This window comes from Aethalodelphis obliquidens, unplaced genomic scaffold (assembly GCF_003676395.1).
Source record: "Aethalodelphis obliquidens isolate GAN/ISIS:26980383/991018 unplaced genomic scaffold, ASM367639v1 scaffold6, whole genome shotgun sequence".
Taxonomy (NCBI): Eukaryota; Metazoa; Chordata; class Mammalia; order Artiodactyla; family Delphinidae; genus Aethalodelphis; species Aethalodelphis obliquidens.
Genome location: NW_020837950.1, coordinates 48,852,330 through 48,875,318, shown reverse-complemented (window position 1 = coordinate 48,875,318; position 22,989 = coordinate 48,852,330). Strand labels below are relative to the sequence as shown.

General features: G+C 37.4%; 1 protein-coding gene and 1 pseudogene across 3 annotated transcripts in view; one reads left to right on the top strand and one right to left on the bottom strand.

The window, feature by feature from the left end:
- The window catches only part of ANK2 (ankyrin 2), a 570,766-nt gene that overhangs the window by 313,452 nt on the left and 234,325 nt on the right, over nt 1–22,989 (bottom strand). The gene's annotated exons all lie outside the window — the stretch shown is intronic.
- Nucleotides 537–995, top strand: LOC113619035 (ubiquitin-conjugating enzyme E2 N-like; annotated as a pseudogene).

Sequence of the window (22,989 nt, the reverse complement as noted above, 5' to 3'; positions counted from 1 at the left end):
TACCCTTGTTTCTACGGTTCAACAGTCAAGCTTACTTTGCTATTGATAAAGAATGCTGCAATGATCATCCATTTACAGAAATGGTTGTTCAAGTTTCTGATTATTTTCTTAGACAACTCTAGAGAGGGAATTACTAGCTGAAGGAGCATTAAGGTTTTATGACTTTTAATACAACTTTGTTTTTACTACAACTATGACTTCTTTTGTTTTCAAGAAAGCACCAGCAATATATGAGGGACGTTTTACATTCATCAGCTTTAAATATTATGTTCTATATTTGTTTGAGTTTGCTAATCCAAGAGTTTGTGAGTATTCCTGAAATGTATTTTCTTTTTAAAGACATTCAGAGAATGAGATTTGACACCCTCCCTTGACAAAACCCTGCATGACTGACTGAAGATAAACTGGCTTTGAATATAACAAAGTCTAAAATGTTACAGACACTTGTTGTTGTTGTTTGATGCAGAATAAAATTAGGAACAAGAGAGAAAGTGGGCCGGAAACCAGACCAGAGGCCGAACTCGGGATCCGACAAGATGGCCGGGCTGCCCCCAGGATTATCAAGAAAACCCAGTGTTTGCTGGAAGAACCAGTTTCCGGCATTAAAGCAGAACCAGATGAGAGCAACGCCCATTATTTTCATGTGGTCATTGCTGGCCCTCAGGTATTCCCCCTTTGAGGGAGGGACTTTTAAACTTGAACTATTCCTTCCAGAAGAATACCCAATGGCAGCCCCTAAAGTATGTTTCATGACCAAAATTTATCATCCTAATGTAGACAAGTTGGGAAGAATATGTTTAGATATTTTGAAGGATAAGTGGTCCCCAGTACTGCAGATCCACGCAGTCCTGCTATCGATCCAGGCTTTGTTAACTGCTCCCAACCCAGATGACCCATCAGCAAATGATGTAGCGGAGCAGTGGAAGACCAACGAAGCCCAAGCCATAGAAACAGCTAGAGCATGGACTAGGCTATATGCCACGAATAATATTTAAATCTATCCAATCATCAAGTGTACATCACTTCCCCTGTTCTGCCAAGGCTTCTTCCTTTTTTGTTTGCATTTAATGGACACAGTCTCAGAAACATTACAGAATAAAAGCCCAGACATCTTCAGTCCTCTGGTGAGTAAATGCACAGTAGCAAATCTATGTCTTGTCCTGATTCACTGTTGTAAAGCATGAGCAGAGGCTAGAAATATCATCTGGGTTGTTGTGAAATGTTTAAAAGCAGTGGCCCTTCTCTGCTTTTATTCATCTCCCTCATCATGGTTTAAGTATAAAGCACTATGAATGAAGGTAGTTGTCAGGGTTAGCTGCAGGGGTGTGGGTGTTTTTCTTTTTTTATTATTATTTTTTTTTAGTGGTGGGGGGGAAGGTAGTTTTCATTTTATGGGCTCCTTACCCCCTTTTTATGGTGATCTGATTGCATTGGTTAAAAGCACCTAACCAGTTCTTTAGAATATGCTCTCTAGCCAAGTCTAACTTTATTTAGACACTATAGATGGACAAGCTTGATTGTTTGAACCAAAATGGGAACATTACGCAAACATCACGGCCCTCACTAATAACATTGTGACTTTGCTGTCAAGTGTAGAATCCTCCCTTCAATTAAAAGCTTGTGACCACTTTGTATGGCTTGTCTGGAAACTTCTGTAAAACTTATATTTTAATAAAAACTTTTTTGTTATTCTACTTTGCCTCTGTACAGTTTATTTTACTGTGTTTATTTCATTTTTCCCAATGTGACCATCGTATTTAAAAATTAAAACTGATGAAACATTCTATTTTGGTCTTCACCGTCTGACAAATTGAATGGTGAGAGAGAGATTTTGCCAGTTTCTTTTCACTGATGCAAATTTGCGTTAAGACACATCACTGAATGGAGTATTTATAAGCTGGCCCTGAGCACGCCTAAAGTATCAGTATGTGACATTTTTTACCTCCTAGAAATTTGAAATGTGTTTGTATTGTCTGATTAGTTAGACGATCATAGAGTCACAGCACAGCCACACTTGTGACTGGCTTTGTGTGGGACTTTCACCTGTGCCACATTTGTGTCTGCCATTTGCGTTATGACCTTGCTCTTATTTCTTGTCTCAAAACTTCATGTGTGACCACCGGTGTGGATTATTAGGAAACATCAATCAGATAATCACTTGGGGTTTGCTGAGGCATTTATGAGTCTTTCTTACAGACCTGCTGAGCAAATCTCAAGCAGCCAGCTTGCATAAGTATCATCAGAAAGGTTTCTCCCTTAGAAGGCATCATATCCTCAGTTAATGATTCTTACTGTCATCTCTCTAATATTAGCTACGGGAGCTCCTTTTATTCTTTAATTTGATAATCAGCTCTTTTTTCTGCATTGACAGAGTTCCTCCCCCACAAAACTGTTCTTTCCTACCCTTCCAAATCTAATTCCTGACTCTTGTTGTTTTTAAGACATAAATGCAGTCAGTCATAAGTATGTAAATGTTAACCTGTGGGTTGGAACCTTTGTCTCTTGCAGTTTAAGGTAATGGACATTGTAGCCCATCTGAGTTTTCCCCACTCTTATTCTCGTAACTTCTGGAGTTTCTTCAGAATGTGGTGTATTTTATTGTGTTCCTATGTAAGATGAAGCATTACCTATTAAAATTACATTTTCAACATAAAAAAGAGATAAAGTGATACAGAACATGAAGGTAATTCAATCATATTTTGATCATACTATATCTCAAATAAAAGGTTTCTTTGTGTCTTAAGTAACGTAAATCAAGTACATTGTTCTCCCTTACTGTCAAAAAGGTATTTCAAATTTGTCAACCTGAGTTTTTTCTCTTGTATCTTCTTCTGTATTACAAAAGCTCTTAGCTCCATTTTACATGGGAATGCAATAAAGTCATTGACTAGTCACAGTTGTAAAAAGTCACTGATAAATTAAGGAGGAGAAATGATACAAACTCCCCACTTTCTAAGATAAAACCTGACATTGACCCATGCAGCAGATTTTCAACAGGACAACTGTTATCTAATATTTCTCAGCCCACTGAATGACCTCACAACGGATAGGAACATCCGTTCCTATTTTCTTATTTTCTTTTTTCTTCTTCCCTCCTTTCCATCTACAATGGTAAGTAGGTATGGAAAAAAACAAAACAAAACAACAACAAAAAATTTCTAGCCCAGTAAAGTCAGATACTAATTATAAATTTCTTACAAAAAATGTACTGAACTATTTCCTGCAAAAATGCAACATGATCAATAATCAACTATAATGGATTGTGCATTTCAATGCTTAGAATATGAAATTCTACAGTGAATTAAAAAATCATTTTCTAATATCATCTCCTTCAGAAAGCTTGCATGATTAAGTGGATTAATCTACAGTTTACTAAGCTTAGGTAATAGCCTGACAATTAGGTTTTAGCTAATACTGATACTGGAAGAAAGTTATCAATTCCTAAGAATATAATGCCTACAGCAATGTTTTTTTCAAAATGTAGTATTCTTAGAACCAATAAAAGAATCTCCTGGAATATTTGTTTCAATGCAGATTCCTGAGCCATTTCCAAGTTACTGAATCAGAATCTCAGTAGGGTTTGGGATATCTTTTTTGAACGACATCCTCAGATATTCTTTTGCACACTAAAGTTTGAGAAAAGCAGATGATTTCTACATCTAAAGCAAAATAGCTCTTGTTGCCAAATATCAACCTAAGGATATTTAACCAGATCACCAAATCCAGTGCTATTTTGAGAAAAGGAATGTCTTAATAATTATTTGTGAATATACAGCCTTTTTTTGAATCGGAGGCACTGTTGGAAAATAGCCATTCATAAAATATTCTGCCATTTAGCAAAACCTCTCTGAACCACTATTTATAGTTATGTGTTAACTTCAGATTAAAGAGGTAAATAATGCTTAAGCATCTACGCTAGACCCTCTCCCCATGTACATCAGGTCTATTCTGGCATCCAGGTTTCCATGGATGAAGTTTCACAGGCCCCTGTGTTTCTTTCCCATCTGCCATATGCCACCAAACCCACATGCAGTAGGATGGCAGTGGCACAGTATAGTGGATTATAATGGGGTTTCAGAGGTGATTTTGAGGACATCCATTTGAAAAGCAAACGCAATATTATCAAGGTCTAAAGTGAAAAGATCTTCATTCAGGACATGAGGATTGGAACTCAAGAGGAATACCTCTGAAAGTCACATGAATTTAAATGCATTAATCATGCTTAAGGAAATTATCATATGGGAAAATAAGGTGTGATAGATATTTTTTAAATCTGATAAAAAGACACAATTATTGCCTGTCAATATTATATATTTTTCTCATTCACAGTCAAGTATAATTTAATTTATTGAAACATGTGCTTACTTCTCTACTGTCCTCAGTTGATTATAGCTGTATAGTTGTAATAGTAATTTAGATACAAAAGTAGTATTTCTCAGACTTTAGTGTATATACAAAAATCTTTCTAAAATGCATATTTTGATTCTTAGGTCTGGGGTGGGCCCCAAGATCCTATATTTCTAACAAACTACAGATAATATGAATGCTGGTGATCTGAGGACCACACACTTTGAATAGCAAGGTGCATTTTTACAACCATTTTTAATTGAAGTGTAGTTAATTTACACTGTTGTCTAAAATACATTTTTAAATCTATACCTACTGCACCATACCTAAGGCACTTTCAACCTTGTGGTCTTAGGAGTAATGTTTAGAGCATGAGAAAAAAAAGTTGTTGAAATATCCCACCATTTCATAAATGTATTTGGGCTCTTACTAGCTAACCCAAAATTACAAATCCATGGTACTTTTCATAATAGCAATCAACCCCATACTACTTTTCTCAAAATATGCATTAGCTACTCAGTGTTCACAGAGCTGGCCCCATTCTATCTCATCCTTGACTTTGACTCTCTCCCTGGACACCCAACTCTGCCAGTCAAAATTTTACACATTTCAAGTCCATTGAAATATTACCTCTTCATGAAATTTTTCCTGATGGCCTCAATAGAATGTAATTTCCCCTCCTTCCAAATTCTCATACTTATCAAATAGCCAAATCATATAAACACTGTCCTTTGAACATCTACTTGGACTTGGCCATCTACCTTTTCACTTCCTTTAGACCAGTTGTTCTTTCTCAAATCCAGAGGCACATTATGCATATGAGGAGACATATGACAGAAGCTGAGGCCACAAGCCTCACCTAAGACTCATTAAAGCACAGTTTCTGGGGAGTGAGACCCAGGCATCAGAATTGTTTTAAATTTCTGGGATTCATGGCACCACAGCTGAGAAACACCATCTTAGATGGTAGGCTCTCCAAAGGGTTGCACTAGGTCTTAGGCATAAGCATTTATAATAGTATACTCAATTCAACTCAATAAATACTTACTAAGGGCCTTGAACACTTAACGGTAGGCACTTAATAAATACACATCAAATTGAACATTTAAATTTGTCATATTTGCACACTGGGAAGAAAAGGAAAGCGCGTTAATCAAACATTTTAATTCTTCACAACACATTCTTAGGTGATAGACTATCAAAACAGACCAAATCCTTTGTATAAAAAAATTTTGAAATTGCTGATCTATTCCTCAACTCCTCTGCCATCACATGTTCACTCTGTAGATTAAGATTTTCCATAAGACTGTGTCCAATTTACTCTTTTTTCAGAAAAGCACTTTTCTCCTCTCGTAAGTTGAATAGGTATTACAAATCATTAATGGAATTTGCAGCAGCAACCATACTGGAAATAATCAGCTGACATCCAAGGTAGGGCAGACTTTTTGCTGCTGTCAAACAAAATTAATCACACATTTCCAGCATGCTGAGTAGAGGCGGCCTGGGCTCCATCAGATGCGGTATTTCTACAGCCTGGCAGCCGTCGGTGACCAGCAGGAGAGCCAAGCTGTTTTCAGAAAACACCGCAATGGGTTTCTGTATCTTCTCTTCTTTTCTTTCTTCTTTTCAATTCCTAAGGGAGAATCTCCTGGCAATGTACCCAGGAGATTCCAATGCCATGGAAACAAGGAAGTGGAGTGTTTGAAAAGCTGGCTGTAGGAAAGAATGCCATTCTCCTTGCTTTGTTCTACCTCTGCGTTATAGCCTTTTGCAGAGGACTCGGGGAATTATTTAAATAATTCAGGCTGAGTCCTAGTTTCACCTGAGTTATACAGATGATCCAGGCACACTAGGTTGCCCTGGCCATATTACCCAGATATACCTATTCTAGTATTCTTCAGTATTATTTAGTAGAGATCTAAGTTGTATATGCTCAATCAACAATGGGTTAACTTACTCATTATTTAAAAATAGGGCTCCCCTGGTGGCGCAGTGTTTGGGGGTCCGCCTGCCGATGCAGGGGACACGGGTCCGTGCCCCGGTCCGGGAAGATCCCACATGCCACGGAGCGGCTGGGCCCGTGAGCCATGGCCGCTGAGCCTGTGTGTCCAGAGCCTGTGCTCCGCAACGGGAGAGGCCACAACAGTAAGAGGCCCGCGTATCGCAAAAAAAATAAATAAATAAACTGCCAGATATTGTGCAAAACTCCAAGAATCGACACAGTGGAGAAAATAGGCAGGTCTATGAACAGTACATTTCAATTGTCATAAATTGTATAACAGAGTTTGAATAGGGACACTCTAATATTTTTAATTACAGCACCCAATAAACAATAAACACATACTTTGGGAACTAGAAAGGAAGGACAGCAAAAAAATTTTTCTTGAAGTAACTGTTTTTTTAAGAAAAAAGAAAGAACAATCAAAGTCATCATGGTAATTTCTTACACTTACATTTTGGTTGAGCATTGACTAAAGCATTGTTATTGCCTAAGCAACCTCCCTATACAACTCTCTGAGGTGATCTCACACCCCATCCCCCGCAATACCTCTAAGAAAATAATCTTCTAATTTTGAGAATACCTCATGCTTACTTTATTTGAACATCACAAAGGCCAGTCTAGCAAGAAGACTGACACTTGAACACCTGGATAGACTGGCACTTTGAACTCTGCAGCATTCATAATACAGTTTTCCGGTACTTCCCTGGTGGTCCAGTGGTTACGAATTCATCTTGCAATGCAGGTGGCGCTAGTTTGATCCCTAGTCGGGGAACTAAGATCCCACATGCTGCGGGCAACTAAGCCCATGTGCTGCAACTACTGAGCCCGCACGCCACAGCTAGAGAGAACAATGTGCACCGCGATGAAGACCCCAGGCGCCGCAACTAAGACCCGATGCAGCCAATAAATAAATAAATAGTTTTTTTAAAAAAAACACACAGTTTTCCCCCAGAAATTCAACAGTCTATGTTGCTTGAGTTTGCTTGTCATATGCTCCATACAACTGAATCTCTGATTCATTCCTGCCCGCTAGAGATGCCCTAGACAGAGGATCTGGTTTGAGCACATAAGGACTGTTACAGAAGCTGTGTCTTATTGGCCTTCTTTCCCATACTAAGTAACCCTTAGGTTATCTATCTATCATAGTAGAGCCCCCTCCTACTTATATCAATAGGACGATGGTAAAAAGTGTTGGTAAAAGTGGGGGGTTAGTTGGTAAATGCCTCCTCAAGGTACTTGCCTTTCTGTCTGATCTCTTTGGCTGTACAGTGCTGATTTTATTAAAAAGAGGGGAGGGGTAAGGTGTACTGCTATCTAAGCCTAGATCAGATTATAAAGCTATTATGGCAACAAAAAGGAAGCAGTTAATCCTACCAGGGGTGCGGGTAGTGAGTAGGGAAGAGTAAATATGTTAGTGGATCAAGGAAAGAGGAAGCCTGGTTAAGGAGAAGGTGGATTTAAGTTTGGAAGGTTTTCTGGCAGCCAAGGTAGGCTACAGTCCAGGTAAGGTACAAGATATGATGAAATATATGGAGATGTTCACAAAGTCCTGCCTGATCCCTTGGTCTGAGTAGTGAACTGTACTATGCATCTCTAGAGCACTCTTTAAAAATATGTAGCATGGCCTTCATCGCAATGAACTGTAAATGCGGTTTATTATCTAGCCTACCACCCTGTCAGCTGACTGACGTTGGAAATCATGCTGTTGTATCTGCCAGACCCTGTCTCTAATCTGAGTGAAAAGACATCAGGCCTAAGCTTCTGTCAGCTCCTATTTCACTTAGGCTTTGTTTTTAAATAAATGTGAGGCAATTAAGACATGTACAATATACATGAGAAGCAGTCATTATTTTAGGACTATGGGATGGTTGCCATCTCAGTTTAAAGTGGACTCAATCTTATTCTTAGGGCTTTCCCCTGTCTATTATTTCTTTCTAAAAAAAACCTAACTAGACATTCTTGGCTCATCACTTCTCTGGGGTGTGATAGTGTCCTTTGTCCATCACCATTACTGTCAACAAAACTGGATGTTATGATAGGTACCAAGGGTTTACTAAGCAAGTAAATATAAGCATTTCAAATGTCCCAAGGGCTTATTGTCTTATACAGAAAAAGACCAAGGCATAATGGAAGGTTAACGACATATGCCATAAATTAATTAGTATCTCAGGGTTTTCAAAAGACTCAGTGCATTCAATGGCAGCAGCGAGTAAAGTCGGGAAAGTTACACAAGGGAATGAGGGCACTGGATCTCTATTCAAGGAAATGTAGTACAGTCTCACTGAGTAGGAATGGTTGCTGCAGAAGAAAATAAAGAGTGTTAAATTGGTTGATTTCGAAATTGTAGTGATAGACTTACAGGGCAAATATATTCTGTCTTTCAGACAAATGCAGTGCTTTCCTGATATCCCCAAACCAAGCAATTCAAGTAACTGCATTTTTGTTGGAATTCAAACTCAGAGTCACTAAGTTTAGTTGGAATCAGATGAAAAAATTCAAACAGTGGCAATGCCATTTGTACTGATTAGTCCCAGAGGAAAAGATGCCAAGTACTCATGTGCTTAGAGAATCAGCACTACACTTCTAATTAGAACTCACAATTTCATGAACTCTAGTGATGCCGAGACTTTTAAAATGACAAAGTGACAATGCTTGCATGCTAGGAATAGAGCTCAGTAGAGGACAAAGGAAAGCAGATCAGCTTTGTCTAGCAGAAGGGAAAGCATTCCACGACAAGAGAAATGAATAATAATACATTTTAATTTGGAGAATATAAAATGTCTCTCTGAGCAGAAAGGCTTGGAGAGGAGAATTTATGTTCCAAACCTCTGCAGTGTCCACCCAGGATGAAGAACAAAATATAGACAAGTGGTGTAAAGACTGACATGTGGGCTGACCCTCGACACAAGAGGGTCATACGAAGCCACAATATTGACCAGAACATCCAACCGGGCTTGGGATAAGATGGGTTAGATTATTCCCGTCAAGTGTCAATACAGAGGGAAATAATACCACTTTACAGCACAGTGTAAAGCTGTAAAGGCTCGGCACCTAGAAAACAAGATGAAAGGGAGGAGGAGGTTACCAGAGTCAAACAGAAGACAGAACTCTGGCAGTAGCACTACAGGTAGGATACTCATGCATCCTTGAGGGAGGCCAGAGAAGGAGGAATGAATAGGGACTGTGGTAAAGGTAGAAGTGATGAGTTCCAGGAACACACTGGATATTCAGTTTGAGAAAGAACAATGAGCCACATGCAGTCCCCAAGGTTAAAGAGAAACATTACCCTTTAATGGAAAAGTTTAGCATAAACAATGATGCAATAAAGAGATGAGCAGTTCTTTCTTGTCCTATTTGGTTTCATTCGGTAGCAAAATACTCAGTTTGAGATATCATATAGAGTGTCAAAGGCCAGATGCATTGTCTGACTTTTAAAAGACTGATTGCAATAGGGAAGTCTCACGAACGTATGTGGATCTTCTTTGATTGCGTTATCCCTTCTCTTACTAAGTACACCTTCTCCTCTCCCAGCCTTCCTGAGGCGTGAGGCTGTTGCTAATCGTTCGTTCACTGTAGCCGGTGCTGGAGACCTGGATGACAGCCTGCTCTAATTTGGCTCATTTGATGGCTTGTGCCAATAAATTCTAAAATTCGGCTCTCCAGGTGGCAAGGCTGTTTTATAACAAATTGCTGGCTAATTAGGGCATAAATGTTCTTTTCTTCATTTCTCCCTGACCTTGCTGATTACACGCCCAGCGTCCTCCCTCCCTCCTTGTTCTACAGTAACCCCTGCAATCTGTTCACATCGCCTATTCCTTCTAGGACTTTGATCTTCATTTCCAACTTTCTTAATCTGTTGAATCTGACATCACTTACTTGATTTTGTATATTTTCAGTGTTTCCCTAAATCTAGAGTTGTACTTTATTATTTATTTATTATAAAATTGCCTACATTTTGGGACTCTTAGCCATGTCATTATTCTCTTGGTAACAAATATACAATCATATGAGTCATTTCTGATCATTCTCTTGATCCTCATTTGATAACAAACTCTAATCTGAAATCTGGGAAATACATACAGGTGCTTCTCTAGGCACTTTTCTAATCCATTACTAAAATAGTATATTTTTATTTGCTTTTCATCATATGTTATCAAGTTAAAATTTTTCAGAGTTTTTAGGGGATGCCTATTTGTATGACATTCACAATACAGCAACTGGTAGAAGCAAACAAGGGTAACACAAGTTTAAAGGACTTCCAGGGACCTCTAGTTTGCAAATTATTTTAAAATAACAAAGTAAATATTCTTATAATAATTTCCATCACCACTTACATGTGACACATCCAGTATATACATAACTAATTGTCTCAATTTTGTGTATCTTTACAATTCTTTCATTGTGTAAGAGAAATTCACAATGAAGGCAGGAAAAGCTTAAAGATTTTTTATCAGCTAGTCATAGGCAATTATTAGCAGATTTGTTTTGTTGCAAAGACGTGGCTATAAAGTTCAGATCTTTCCAATACTCTGGAGAAAACTGAAGAAAAAAATAAAATATCACAGAAAGAGATGATTTATTTTGGGTTTTTTTGGGAATAGTTGCCCAAATCATCTCTTTAACTTGTGATCTTTAATGATCTCTTTAATTTAGGAATAACTGCCCAAATGATATACTTAATGCCCCAACTGTACAGACTCATAACAGTATGCTTAGAAAATCAACTAGCATTACTCAATGGCCCCAAAGACACAATGGTTGTGTGACCAATGGACAGGAGAACAAGCTTGGTCCACCTAACCAGGGAGAAACATGTGACCAGTTAACTTATTTTCACTGTGGCCATGCAGCCTGGGTGAAAAACCAGGCAACTTTAGACTCATGGTTTGGGTTATCATATGCAAAGTGCAGCCCCAGAGGAATACTTGTTAGCATCTAAGCCTGGCATTCTTATGTGGGGAAATCATACCTGGAGGCAAAGATGAGCATGTTCTCTTTCCCAGCTCTCCTAGGAGCTCTTCTATCTCCTTTTGTTGTCTCTACCCTAACAATTTCTTTCTTGTAACTACAGGTGTCACTCCAAGACTGTCCTCCATCTATGAGTGATTTCATTACTTCTCATGATTTCAACCTCACCACACTGATGGTTCTTAAAATTATAGCTGTCCTGATCTTTCCCCCAAGTATCACACATCAAATGTCTGTTGGACTGTTGGAAGCCATCCTGGAGTCCCTGTGCCGTGACAAAGTCATGATGCAATCAAAGGCAGGACTGCGAAGCAGCACTGTGCCAGGACGGTGGACTACATCTCTACTGATTTGTTTGGCTGTGTTAAGCTTATATATGGAAACAGCACAAGGGGGATTTACGCCCAGGGTTAGGAAAACGAGAAAAACTACTACCCCCCCCCACTATTATTATCACAAAATGGAAAGTACCTATTTCGGCCCCAGGAAACTGGGAACGCAATACACAATCTGGAAATATAGGGATGTTCCTATGGAAAACACCCCCAACTGAACAACAGTGGCCCCTACGAAGGGGTTGTTGATGATTTTGCTTTCATATGGGTCCACTATAAAGAAAGGTTAATACTCTGGCAACAATTGGCGGATGATAAACAGGAGCGTAGCAGGTATTGTGAGTGCTACTAGTGCAGTCAGGTACACAGGAACTGTAGGATATATTGTAAATATTTTCAAGGCACTATTCAAAAAACTTGCCCATGCAGAAAGAACACGAAGCTTGCACTTGTGTAATAAAGACTTACATAATAGCCTGGCTTAACTACTAGAAAATAACCTGCAACTAATGAGAACTTGGGGAAGTATCTTGTTAGTACATCTAGAAACTGGGGACGTTTTCAGAAAACTGATAAAAATATTTTGAGGTTAGAATATGTTGAGATTTTTTCATTTTGTACATGATGATGAAACCTGCCTAAATATAAATACCTGCTCTGAAAAATAAATTTGAGCTTGATGTGCTGACATCTACAAAGGGTGTCAGGTCTTATTTCCTTGGCCGACGCCGTCCATCCCTCAGGTTTCCCTGGACTTGTTGGAGCTGGAGTCCGACATTGGACTTTTCTCTCTGCATGTTCCACAGGCACCATGAGCCCTACAGGTGAAAATCGGAACCCAGCCCCTTTCCCTCTGAACCTGCTCTTCTGCTATTAGCTCTGTCAGTTGCTAGTACCAACAGCCACCGAATCACCAGAATTGGACACCTAGGAGTCACTTTTCACTCTTACTCTTCCCCCACTTCACCTCACCACTAAGTCCACTCAGTGGCTTAATCAGATTCATTTACCTTTATCTGTCCCTTCCTCTCCACAGCTACCACCACTACATCTTAGTTTATTCCAAGATCACATCTCCCAAGTTTTATAACTCCCTAAATAAATTCTGTCTCTAGACTTTCCCATTCTCTGCAGTCTCCACAGTGATGGAAATAATAAATCTGGTCATGTCACCCCACTGCTTAAAGCCTTTTAAAGTCTCCTCTTTAGCTATACAACATACAGTCCAAGCTTACTACCATGAGGCACGATAGCTTTACTTCTGCCTCATGTATCATATGCTCTAATTGCTTTTCATTTTATAATCTAGCAGCAGAAAACCTACATGATGCTCACTATTGCCAAGGCTTATTCTATGCACTTTACATATATTAACTCACGTAATTCTCACAGAAACTCTATTAGGCAGGTTCCGTAATTATCTCAGTTTTTACAGATGAGGAAACCGAGACTCCGAGAAGCTAAATCATTTGTCCAAGCTTACACACCTCGCACACGTCAGAGCCGCCATCCCATTCCAGACTCCAACCTCAGCCCCAATATGCCCTTCTTTCCAGGCTGTGCCGGCCTGTTTTCACTTCCCCATGACATGAGTCATGCTCTAACTTCTGTCAGAAATGCTTCTGTTGCACCTGTACCTGGATCACTCCTACTTATCCTTTAAAGCTCAGCTCAGTCATCAGAACTTGCAGGAGTTCTTGTCCGGCCTTTTCTGTGCTCTTGTACTAGACTATGCACATTTCCATCATGTCAGTTATCATGTAATAAAATAATCATCTATTAAATGAGGGAGACATATTCCTGGGCCTCAAGGAATTAGTTTTCTATATTTTGTATTTTGCACCACACAATGTCCTACCATTAAGAAGCATTCAATAAATGTGTGTTGAGTGAAGAATTAATAATACATGGATGAATAAAGAATACCCCCACTAGTAACCAAGAACCTTTCTTAATAAGAGTACCACAACAGAACTTTAAGCACTCACAGAATGGGTCCAGTAGCCCCTAGAGTCAGCTTACAAAAACTGTAAGAGGCCTAAGTGTGTGTGCGTGTGTGGTGTGTGTGTGTGTGTGTGTGTGTGTGTGTATGTGTGTGTGTGTGTGTTGGGGGGGGAGGACAACATGAATCAAGGTAGGAAGAGATTAAAACTTGAAGCTACACAGACTGTTCAGTAAAACCAAGCACCTTTATAAGATGGATATGTGTTAATGGTTCAACAAATCCATATACAGTTTCCTAATAATGCTTTGATTTTGGCTACCTTTTCAGTTTGTTTTAAAGTTCTAATTTTAAAAGGCCTTAAAGTATCATAAAATATATACCTGGACCTGGCGGACACCAGAGTCATGACTCCAGCAAAATAGCCCCCCTTTTACACATCCCAGCTGAAAAACAGCCCTAGATTGGGAGCACTGGTATAACAAGTCCTCATGAAGCACTCGATTAGTAAATATCAAGAAATTAGCTTTTGCATAATAACCTTGCAAATGAAAATTGGCACATCACTTGGTGTTAGAAACATGGCCTGTCCTCACTGTCAAGCTGACCTGAGTCTCCTTCATAAGCAGATAAGGGGCCTTTGTAAAGCTGTACCTCCCTCAAAATCAACATTTAAATACTCTTCTCATTGCTAGGCTTTGACTGCTCTTTAAGATGACCTCTAAGCAATAGAAAGATCACTGTTCTAGGGGTCAGGAGACCTTAAGTCTAGGCCCACGTCTGCCCTTAACGACTTACATGATTTTGGCCAACGTATTTGATTTCTCTGCATCTCGGTTTCCTCATATAAAATAAGACATTGGGATTTTGAAATTTTAAGCTAATTCCAGCTCTATTTTAAGCTACTTGGAGCCCTACAAGTTTATACTCTCGAAGAAACTAGTATGAATCACACAGTAAATTCACTTGTATGCATACACACATCAACACACACACACTCTCGAAAGAGAGAGAGAGAGAGAGAGAGAGAGAGATTGAGGGTTCGTAAATATATTGGTTTTGCAATAATAAAAATATTACCTTTATTATACACATAGGATAGGTGCTAAGGATATTTAAGAGGTATTACATTTGTTTAAATTTCAATTCTAAAATTGTTTATTTGTTAGAGGTTCTACAGATGCACAGAAAATGAATTGCAATTTATGACTCAGATCATAAATGAAAGACTGTTTACTTCCCAAAGAACCATACAAGGCCAGAGTGTTCACACTAGTCTGGATTTTCTAAAAACGGGGAAAATGAGGGGCTTCTGGCATGGGAAAAACAAAAGACGGCTGTGTGTCACACCGGAGTATAGAGCCCTCCTGGTTAATCCTGGCTGAATCCTGACTGGCATGCCTGCTGTTACGTATATACTCACTGAACAATTGGTACTGCATATGGGAAACACAACTAAAGCAGGCACAAAATCCTATCATCATGATAAGCCCCTAGGAGTATTGTTGAGGGAACTTAATCCACACAGAGAGATGGATGAGGTACGTGGAAGGGACCTTTTTTTTTTTTTAACTGTTAGACTCACAGCGAAATCCACTATGCCATATCAAACTCTAAAGGGTTTCAAATTCATAAAGAATTAATGAGGCAAAATTTCTCAAAAATAAGTAATATACATCTTTAACACCAAAAAGCAAAACAGCTTAAACTGGACCACACTGCAAAAAGTTCCAAAAATGACTTTCAATGGAAGGAAAGCCATTTGTATTGTACATTATCTACTGAAAAAAAAAAAACAAACTTTTTTTGTGTTTTTCAAAAAAAATCATATTTCAGTTTAATGTCTTAGGTCAACCACAAAATAAAACGTTGTACTAAAATGAGCTGAGTAGTGAGCACTCCATAAATAAAGTGACATATGAGCCATCAAATGAAATACAGGAGCAGAAAAGTATTTTTCCCTTTGCAACCTAAACAAATTCTAATGTATTTAGTTGAAAATTAGCAAGAACTATCATAATGTCTACTCACAGTAGACTGGAGATTCCTTTTTCAGCCTTACTTTTATATTTGCTTTGAGTTTGGTTTCATAATTCTAAAGGTAGAAATATTTTATTATGAGACAAAATACCATTTTCCATAATTCAGTTCTTTGATTTCCAAATTTACATTAATTTTCAAGAATTTTTAAACTTAAAACATAAAAACAGCTATCTATAACTGCCAGCAACTGAAAATAATCTCTAATAAATATCATAGATGTAGATTACTATTTACCAGTTTATTTGGTCTTGAGAAAGTGGCCACAAAAAACAGAAAATGTTTTTTGATTGTGACTAAAAGGAGTTCTTTTTCCAATGGAAAATGACATATCTGCATCATTAAAGAAGTACAAACATTGACTAGATACATGGTGAAAGCAAACTCAAGAACTACAACATATTTTCTAAAAAAGTAATACTGAAGCCCACTTTTCTCAGAATGTCTTATTTTAATATGACTGTTATCAAATATTATCTTATCTGCAATTTTGGCTACAGATATGATTTTACTAAATGATAACTGAATACTATCACTTAGAAAACATGGCAAATTTTGTGGTATCTTTTGCTATCATTTGGTAATATCCGAAGATTTGTTATACACACATATATATATGAATACATGTTCATATGTATTCCACTGGATGTATTTTTACCAAATCTCATATTCAACTTCAAAATGTTAGATTCAAGTAGAAATTACACTATAGAACGTGAATTTTGGTCAGCTATAACACAGACACTTATCATCTGTTACCTAAGTTAGTATAAGCACCTCATTTCCTCAAGGTCACTTTAGGGTCAACAGACATATTACTTTTCATTGTGGCAGGCCTAGGGAAAATAATCAAATTAGAACTGTAGAAAGAAGAAGCAAAATATCAATTCTATTTTTAAATATGTCAGTTATACAGCCTTGAAATTACTGGGTAAATAATAGGTGAATATGTACTTGACAACTGCCATTGAACAGAGGCAAGGGATCATTCTCATACCCCAGAATATTCAGTATATGGAAAAATGTAGTCAGCCATACCTGCCTAAGTATCAATCACCCCCATGAGGTACTTATTTGTATCAAAAACATTCTAGGAGTTCCATGTTGGATCACATATTCTCAGTTTACTGAATTATTCATAACTGTTCATTTCTTCAATTCATATAGTGTTAAATAATCTCTACTCAAAATAAGGTTCTTCTGGAGGTTTAAAAAAAACGTACTATGAAAGGTTGATATGCATTCATATAGAAATATACAAAGAGCTGTATAGTCAGGAGAGAATATAACAAGATCTAAACTCATTGATCACCTTGAAATGAATTTGAGAAACCATTCCAAAGAGTAAAAATTCCAAAATGCACACTAACATTACTTTCTTTATTACAAAGTATTAAGGCAAAATGTACATGATATTTGAATTATAGATTAGGCCATCTAGGGACTTCCCTGGTGGTGCAGTGGTTAAGAATCCGCCTGCCAATGCAGGGGGCATGGGTTCGATCCCTGGTCCAGGAAGATCCCACATACCGCAGAGCAACTAAGCCCATGCGCCACAACTACTGAGGCTGCATGCCACAACTACTGAAGCCCACGTGCCTAGAGCCCATGCTACACAGCAAAGAGAATCCATCACAGTGAGAAGCCCACACACTGCAACGAAGAGTAGCCCTCCCTCTCCACAACTAGAGAAAGCCCATGTGTAGCAACGAAGGCCCAACGCAGCCCAAAAATAAATAAATAAATTTATTTTAAAAAATAAATAATAATAGATTAGGCCATCCCATGATAATCTCTACATGACCCTTGACTCCTGGGTTGAAACTTGAGACGGCCATCATAGATCCTGGCATACACAGATGAAAGTAGCCAAACCCACCCTAGGAAGGAAGCCTGTTTGAATATTTGGAAATTCAATTTATAGCTTCCAAATTAATAATCCTGCTGTAGACAAGAATCTAAAATCTATACATGGCATATCACTAGGTTTAGAATGAGGATAATTCATCATAGAAACTTTCTATAACAACAACAATAATGAAGACACTTCAAACAACCAGGCAACTATGAGTTAGAGTATGGTTATAACTTTTTTTTTTAATCAAAAGCTTCTAAGCCATTTACAATATATCATAGCTGAAACTCAGAATAATACAAATGTGCATGTATGTGTGTATATAATTTTTTCCTAAACTCTTTGACATTGTTATAGGCAGCCTACAAAAAGTATATCCTAATAACCTTTGGGAAAAGAAAAATTAATTGCTCTGCAAAGGAAAAAATACTTCCGTTCAGCTAATTGTCTTCACATCTGGATAAATTATAAATAAAATGTTGTAAAAATATAATCATCCCTTAAAATTATTATCAGGAAGAAGCAATAAGGAAAGGAACTTCACTCTTTCATTGGACTCTGGCCAGTGACTCAGTAAATTGTCCATGAGTAGTTCTTTATCTGATCAAGGCATTCTGTCAAAGTAAGAGTAAGTTCCCAAACCACATACACTTGTTGCTGTTGCCTAAGAACTACCTTCACAAATCAGGCATGGAAGCCATTCCGGGTCAGGCCATCTGGAAGAATTTGCAGATGGAACAGACCTCCTATCCTCTCAAAAATGAAGGTTCCCACATGGGCCAGGAGAAAAATGCCTGATTGCCCCATGTAATAGCCCAATCACTCCTACTGATTCTTTAACAACTGGAAAGAGGTCCCTGCTGTGTAATGAGATTATGGAACACATGATAGATTAGTGACCTTTTGAATTAGGACAAGCAACATGAACTCACTAACAAATTCCCCCTTATATTGGAGAGGCTATGTTAAGGGTGTCAGCCATTTGACTAAAATAGCTGAAGCACAGATGCAAATACCAATGTATAAAGCTTCATTCTTCAGTGTTCCAGTACTAAGACTGAGAACTCACATCTGGCTAGGATATTGTGAAAGCATCTGATAATTTTAGTCAACAACTACATAAAAAACATTTTCCTATTTGGATTTATACTTGTGTTTTAAACTATATTTGAAAAAAATCAATCAAAGTAGCTTTTTAGATTCATTGACCAATCAGTGAAGGCATATTGGTACAATGGGTTTTGGACAATGGGTTTATTCTTTCATTCTTGATCCTATTTTAATTGTTTAAAACTTTGTTCTATTATCACAGCACAGGGTTTTGGAGACAGGCAGAATGGTAGGTTTGACCCGGGGTAAAACCTGGGAGAGCTACATGGATTCAATCAGGGAAATCTTTCAATCCCTTTAGACATCAATCTCCTCATCTTTAATGTGAGAATAATGTAGTACCCACTCATCGGATTATTGTGAAGAGAAAATTAGATAATCTATGTAGAACTCTTAGCACAATGGCTAGCACCTAATACTGTGATAAGCTCTCAATATTTTTAACTATTGCTTTTTATTTTTTTACTTATTCTTGTAAAATGTTGTTCCAATGAGGTGAACTATTTTTCCTAATGAATAATTTTTCTATAGTTAAATTGCTCATCTTATTGGATAAAACATAATTTATTCAAACAAGTTTGACTTCGGTAAACACCATAAAGCCATAGAGAACCTCCATTTTACTTTCATTATTTTACTATTCTTACTCCTCATTTGGATCTTCTAGACAAGATAGAATTCCTTATCATATTAAGGAGATAGTAATTAGGGAATAATCTTGACACATAAATATGTGTCAATAGAGCATCCATTTTTAAAAAGTGTGTGTTTGGGTAATGGATTTAAGTTTGCACACATCTAGCAGTATCCTCCTTCTCTGTCTCCCTTTGATCAGCTACTCTTTGAGGTTACACATGAAGTCCATGCCTTTGAGACTGAAGAGAATTGGTCTATATGGAATATAGTGGCTAGACTAGCACTATACCCTAAATAGCTGAGCAATTCAAACCAAAACCCAGTCACTATTCATCCTAAAACCCCAGTACATGGACTTATTCAGAGTCTCAGAGTAATGTGTTACTCACAAACATTTTATTAGTGCTATTCAAATGTGGTTTTCAAAACAGTCTAAATTTATGAAAACAAATGGGTAATTTACATTAAGGCTTTCCATAGTCACTACTATAAATTATAGGCTATGAGGAAAGTGTTACCAACTGCTGAATTCTCAAAGCACAAATACAAAATTCTCAAAGCCTTTTACACATATACTTTATTTTACTCCTGTCACTTGCTTCATTTTGTTCTGTATGTTGTCCTGGGAGAACCAAATCCCTTTGCTAGAACTAGGGGTAAACTCCACAATGTAAATTCTATTCTAATATCAGATTCACATGTTCAAAATGATCAAACGATTATAGTACCTTGAAACCCAAATCAAAATAACTGCTCTGCAGATAAACCTCAGATACAAATTTATTTTATCCTTCTGAATCACAAACTTTGATGCATGTCTTCAAAAACAGGTGGAAGAGAAGCTACTATGGGACATTTCCTCTATCCTTCTCCTCACCTGTACTACATAGGATAAAGCATTATCACCAGGATAGAGCAGTACCTTGACTTTCTACAGAGGATGAGAAGCTGACAATCATACTGAAAGGCATATTAGCTTTCTTCAGGAGATTTAGAAGAAACATCACAACCCTGAGTATGACAAATTTGCCTCCACCCTGTCACAGGCCCACATCCCCATTACATGCTGTATGACCCGGCAATGCACAGGTGTGTGGCATATAGCCACATCAAAGTACTGGAACAGAGGAGTGCTTACACAAATACACCGTTATGATAACCCTCTCGTCTGCATGCTGAGGCAGAACAGAACTGATTCCTATAGGCTATTTATGAAGTCTCTCCGTTGGCCATTTAAACATAAGCTTTGGAACAACTTTTCTACACAGATGATGATACATGATAAATCATGCTAAGCCTCAGTTGCATAGACAATTATTAAATATACTACTACAGCTCATGACAACAATATACACATACCAAATCATATGTAGATCTCGTCTTTTGAATTTGACTGATTTAAGAGGACACTGAAAGGATTTACTGTGTCAGTTACACAGAAAATACTAGACAATTGTGTCAGGTGAAACACGGCTAACACAGATTTGATTGGATGTGTGAAAATTAGGTAGATATTCATACTCATTTTAATAAGCCAATAGCATGGATAGTGCTAATAATTCTAATGGTATCTCTGAACTACTGAATGAAAAGTGTCTGTATTTGTCCTAGTTTTTTTCCTTCCTGATTTTCATTTTTGAATATTGGTTTTTAGCTTTGCTGCCACCCCTCTGTGCAATGATTACAAGATAATGCTACAAAATAAGAGAGGAGGGCATCTTGCCACCACACTGTCTCAAATCAGGGCAAATATTGAGAACACCCAGGAAAAGGAATATTTAGGGATACACATTTTATGAAAAGAGAACTAAAATCCTGACACAGAAAATACCAAATTTCTCATACATAATTCTCATAATGTTTTGCTTCTTTAAAGTTTTCAATAATTTTTTAAAAGTTAGAACACCCTCACCTAAACTGGCTCAATTTGCTACATAGAGATACTTGTTGCTAAAGATCAGCATTATAGTAAATTATTACGTTAAAATACTTATAAAAAGGTATCACTTTCTAGTACTTGGTGAAATGAATGGTCCACCTTTCATTTTTAACTTCTTCAAACTTGCAAAATCCACACAGATCCTAACATTTATTTCTGTTTTCATAGTTTTACTTCTAAAACATTCCTTTACTTCTTTCTCTTTAAACTTAAGTGTTCTCTGAAGTGGCAGCAGCTATAACTGCCCTTACTTTACGGGTAGAAAGTCCAAGTAGGCTAACATACAACAGATATAATAATAACCAAATGAGAAAAGCCATTTTCTTTTTTTTTTGAGAAAAGCCATATTCAGCTAATATGTAAAGTCTTAGAAATTCCTGTGTAAGTGTTCTAGGTAATTACAGCCCTGGGTTAACTATACCAGTATCTCTTAAGGTAAAGGTAGAGGTTGATTATTTGTATAATTTCAAAAAGCATTCCTATGATTATTTTTTGGAATTTACTATTGACTACAGAAATAATGTAGAAACATGAATAAATATGGGGCAAGACCTTCATAGATGAGTGATTAGTGATATATTCTATAAGAGAAGGACATAGTATAATCCCCCAAACAAAGTGGATTCCAAAATGTAAGCCTAGAACTGACCAAGGCTCAGAGCATAAGGACATGTCAGAGAGAGTTCACCCACAAAGTTTATAACTGGGAACTACATTAAATGTCTCACCAGTTTCGTAATCTTTAATGTAGCTTGTAATTGTATGGCTGAGGTTGCTCCATCTGATTGCCTGTGTATCCCCTTCCTTCATACTTAAGTATTAGTTGAAATTCAAGGCTCAGGGCTATTGTTCACCCATTCATATGGCTTAATGTTTTAACAAAATCACACTGATCTCTTGCCCTTCTCCAGGCTCCTGAGAATTAATTTTTGGCAATGTACAACATAATAATTATTACTTATAATATAGGTATTACATAATATTTATAATATTTCTCTGGATGGCTTATTTTTTTGATAGAAATGTCTGCTCAGGCAGATTATAAACTCAGTGAGGGTATCAATCATTGACTTTTAGTCCAGCAATGCCATAGCGGCTATTGCAGTACTATACACCTGGCAAACCAGTTGTTGAATTAAAGGAGCTTTCCTATGTGTTAGGAAGAAACATCTAAATTAAACTGAGTTAAACAAGTTGATTCTTAGAAATCAAAGCTCATTAAGCAAATGTTACAAATCAAGGTCTTTGTCTTAATGAACACAAACACAAATTAGTGGGTAAAAGAAGAAGATATTTGTCTGTGAGTTACCAGAAAAACATGAATAAAAACCAGGTCTGATAACTAAGTAGAAGCTTAACCTCTAGATTTACGTGTATCATTAACTAGAACATTTCTTACTGTCTCCCTCCAGCTTTAAAAAATTGACCCTCCCTAAAAGGTTGGCAAGTATTAATGGATTTCAAAGAAAAGAAATACCCTATCATACTGACTTGAACTCGAGTATATAAAATAATTTTTTTCTATCAAAAGATTGTCTCATTTGGTAGCAATCTCAACTCTGCCCTTCCAAAGTTAAAGGAAATTGAGATGGTAAGTTTATTTGTTGTGATGACTCTTGCCAGTGCCCACTGATATAAAAATAAGCAGTGGCTTTGTTTCTGCTACCCACAGGAATTAGAACAGAATACAAGCAGGAAAGAAATAAAACTGTAGACACAGTTATAATCTAGTATGCTCTAACAAATGCAGATTAAAATCTGAATTCTATTTCAATATGCAATCACTTGTCTCTTCAGAAACTTTATCAAGAAGGA